The 4,612-nt window shown below is 34.9% G+C and overlaps 1 non-coding gene across 1 annotated transcript; it reads right to left on the reverse strand.

Moving 5' to 3' along the window:
* Positions 1-3,906: 3,906 nt before the first annotated feature.
* Positions 3,907-3,978, reverse strand: TRNAL-CAG (transfer RNA leucine (anticodon CAG)). Its single transcript has one exon. It is a non-coding gene; the product is annotated as a tRNA-Leu (tRNA).
* Between the last annotated feature and the right edge of the window lie 634 nt (positions 3,979-4,612).

Below are 4,612 nucleotides of genomic sequence, written 5' to 3' on the forward strand. Positions count from 1 at the left end.
TCTGAGATACCTTCAAAATTTCAGGCCTCACTAAAATTTAAAAATCTGATGTGAAGTCATCTTAACTTGAAACCTTGTACCGCTCAAGCCTTTCAACAGTTTAAAAGGCAGATTTAGTGTGAGTTGGCTCTGAAAACTTACTAAAGAATACACCAAAAAAGCTCAAAAGAAGAAAAATATTCATTTCTATGTAAACATAAAATAAAATTAGTCTTCGTATTTTCAGTCGTTTTGAGCATCTTTTAACTGCATAAAGTTTCCAAAATGGTAAAGTGACTATGTCAATTTCCATTTGATTTTTTGCTTCGAATACCTTCCTTAATAAAATTCAAGTCAACTAGAAGCTTAGAAAGACACTTTAAAGTCTCTTAGTGACTTCTAGTTCATTTTGTCACCTACAAAAAAGCCACAAGAACATACTCAACTGATGGACTAAACAATTGTTTTTAAATTGCCAAAAAAATTCCTCAATAAAACATTATAGATAATTTTGGAAAAAACAAGAGAAAAGAAAATTCAGGAAAATAAGCTGGCGTTTCCTAAAGCCATTTTGATTTGAAATCATCATCAGATTTTCCCACCCGAATTAAAAATCATGGGAACATTTACACAAGTCATAGAATATAGTTGCTTGGTGTAACATACAAGATAAGAATTTTGTTTCCTGAAGTCAATTTTATAGGATTCCATGGATTCTTGCACCATTCAAATCAAGTTTCAAGTTTCAAGTTTCATTCTAAAAGTTGAACATAGTATAAATTATAATGCTAAAGATGAAACTTACAGGTTCAGAGTGCTAACCGTTACACCATGGAACCACACATGTAGCTTACTACTCTAGATTTTCTTGTGGGGGAAATGGAGAAGGGAACACATTAAGGAAATCATGCATGATGGTGAAACTGGCTTTAAAGCTGCAGTACAAATCTACATTTAATACACCATGATAAATTAATATCTCCTCCACTTTTAATCTACAAGTGTGCCTAGAATTCCACAGTATCACAATCAGGACAGTTTTAAAATTGTTTATGAAAACTGTGCCAGCTCTGTTACCAGGAAAAAAGGAGAGGAAAATAATTGCAAAACTTAAACTGCTAGAAAGCTGCTCATCCAGAAGTTGCTAAAGATTTTTCACTTTGTGGTAAAAGATTCCACCCGAGAGATAATATAAGTAGAATTGGTGCAAAGCAAAGCACATGTTCCAATCTATCAACCATACCTGACATTTGTGGCAACTAGATGAGAGATGGAGAAGCACCTCTTACCTGATCGCATGAGGTCGCATCTTTTGATTAGCAGTGTGATTCACATGTGATGATGGGCCAGGCCAGTTAATCAAAGTAAGATCTTTAGATGCCCGCAGGTTGGTTCTCCAAATCCAGTCCAGAGATATGAAACAACTTTTTGGGGGATAAACTAAGGAAGGTGTGCATTGATCTACTCAGATAATCATCAAAAAACCTACTTGGAAATTGACATAGTTGGCAATGATTGAATGCGCAGGGAGATCCCAATGGATTTCAAGTCCATCGCTTTAACAACTCAGCCACAACTTCTGAGATACCTTCAAAATTTCAGGCCTCACTAAAATTTAAAAATCTGATGTGAAGTCATCTTAACTTGAAACCTTGTACCGCTCAAGCCTTTCAACAGTTTAAAAGGCAGATTTAGTGTGAGTTGGCTCTGAAAACTTACTAAAGAATACACCAAAAAAGCTCAAAAGAAGAAAAATATTCATTTCTATGTAAACATAAAATAAAATTAGTCTTCGTATTTTCAGTCGTTTTGAGCATCTTTTAACTGCATAAAGTTTCCAAAACGGTAAAGTGACTATGTCAATTTCCATTTGATTTTTTTGCTTCGAATACCTTCCGTAATAAAATTCAAGTCAACTAGAAGCTTAGAAAGACACTTTAAAGTCTCTTAGTGACTTCTAGTTCATTTTGTCACCTACAAAAAAGCCACAAGAACATACTCAACTGATGGACGAAACAATTGTTTTTAAATTGCCAAAAAATTCCTCAATAAAACATTATAGATAATTTTGGAAAAAACAAGAGAAAAGAAAATTCAGGAAAATAAGCTGGCGTTTTCTAAAGCCATTTTGATTTGAAATCATCATCAGATTTTCCCACCCGAATTAAAAATCATGGGAACATTTACACAAGTCATAGAATATAGTTGCTTGGTGTAACATACAAGATAAGAATTTTGTTTCCTGAAGTCAATTTTATAGGATTCCATGGATTCTTGCACCATTCAAATCAAGTTTCAAGTTTCAAGTTTCATTCTAAAAGTTGAACATAGTATAAATTATAATGCTAAAGATGAAACTTACAGGTTCAGAGTGCTAACCGTTACACCATGGAACCACACATGTAGCTTACTACTCTAGATTTTCTTGTGGGGGAAATGGAGAAGGGAACACATTAAGGAAATCATGCATGATGGTGAAACTGGCTTTAAAGCTGCAGTACAAATCTACATTTAATACACCATGATAAATTAATATCTCCTCCACTTTTAATCTACAAGTGTGCCTAGAATTCCACAGTATCACAATCAGGACAGTTTTAAAATTGTTTATGAAAACTGTGCCAGCTCTGTTACCAGGAAAAAAGGAGAGGAAAATAATTGCAAAACTTAAACTGCTAGAAAGCTGCTCATCCAGAAGTTGCTAAAGATTTTTCACTTTGTGGTAAAAGATTCCACCCGAGAGATAATATAAGTAGAATTGGTGCAAAGCAAAGCACATGTTCCAATCTATCAACCATACCTGACATTTGTGGCAACTAGATGAGAGATGGAGAAGCACCTCTTACCTGATCGCATGAGGTCGCATCTTTTGATTAGCAGTGTGATTCACATGTGATGATGGGCCAGGCCAGTTAATCAAAGTAAGATCTTTAGATGCCCGCAGGTTGGTTCTCCAAATCCAGTCCAGAGATATGAAACAACTTTTTGGGGGATAAACTAAGGAAGGTGTGCATTGATCTACTCAGATAATCATCAAAAAACCTACTTGGAAATTGACATAGTTGGCAATGATTGAATGCGCAGGGAGATCCCAATGGATTTCAAGTCCATCGCTTTAACAACTCAGCCACAACTTCTGAGATACCTTCAAAATTTCAGGCCTCACTAAAATTTAAAAATCTGATGTGAAGTCATCTTAACTTGAAACCTTGTACCGCTCAAGCCTTTCAACAGTTTAAAAGGCAGATTTAGTGTGAGTTGGCTCTGAAAACTTACTAAAGAATACACCAAAAAAGCTCAAAAGAAGAAAAATATTCATTTCTATGTAAACATAAAATAAAATTAGTCTTCGTATTTTCAGTCGTTTTGAGCATCTTTTAACTGCATAAAGTTTCCAAAACGGTAAAGTGACTATGTCAATTTCCATTTGATTTTTTTGCTTCGAATACCTTCCGTAATAAAATTCAAGTCAACTAGAAGCTTAGAAAGACACTTTAAAGTCTCTTAGTGACTTCTAGTTCATTTTGTCACCTACAAAAAAGCCACAAGAACATACTCAACTGATGGACGAAACAATTGTTTTTAAATTGCCAAAAAATTCCTCAATAAAACATTATAGATAATTTTGGAAAAAACAAGAGAAAAGAAAATTCAGGAAAATAAGCTGGCGTTTTCTAAAGCCATTTTGATTTGAAATCATCATCAGATTTTCCCACCCGAATTAAAAATCATGGGAACATTTACACAAGTCATAGAATATAGTTGCTTGGTGTAACATACAAGATAAGAATTTTGTTTCCTGAAGTCAATTTTATAGGATTCCATGGATTCTTGCACCATTGAAATCAAGTTTCAAGTTTTCAAGTTTCAAGTTTCATTCTAAAAGTTGAACATAGTAGAAATTATAATGCTAAAGTTGAGACTAACAGGTTCCACTGAGATTTGAACTCAGATCGCTGGATTCTGAGTCCAGAGTGCTAACCATTACACCATGGAACCACATATGTAGGTTACATCTCGAGATTTTCTTGTGGTGAAAATGGAGAAGGGAACACATTAAGGAAATCATGCATGATGGTGAAACTGGCTTTAAAGCTGCAGTACAAATCTACATTTAATACACCATGATAAATTAATATCTCCTCCACTTTTAATCTACAAGTGTGCCTAGAATTCCACAGTATCACAATCAGGACAGTTTTAAAATTGTTTATGAAAACTGTGCCAGCTCTGTTACCAGGAAAAAAGGAGAGGAAAATAATTGCAAAACTTAAACTGCTAGAAAGCTGCTCATCCAGAAGTTGCTAAAGATTTTTCACTTTGTGGTAAAAGATTCCACCCGAGAGATAATATAAGTAGAATTGGTGCAAAGCAAAGCACATGTTCCAATCTATCAACCATACCTGACATTTGTGGCAACTAGATGAGAGATGGAGAAGCACCTCTTACCTGATCGCACGAGGTCGCATCTTTTGATTAGCAGTGTGATTCACATGTGATGATGGGCCAGGCCAGTTAATCAAAATAAGATCTTTAGATGCCCGCAGGTTGGTTCTCCAAATCCAGTCCAGAGATGTGAAACAACTTTTTGGGGGATAAACTAAGGAAGGTGTGCATTGATCTACTCAGATAA

Source organism: Dendrobates tinctorius, unplaced genomic scaffold, assembly GCF_039654945.1.
Source record: "Dendrobates tinctorius isolate UK_male_01 unplaced genomic scaffold, ASM3965494v1 ptg000047l, whole genome shotgun sequence".
Classification (NCBI taxonomy): domain Eukaryota; kingdom Metazoa; phylum Chordata; class Amphibia; order Anura; family Dendrobatidae; genus Dendrobates; species Dendrobates tinctorius.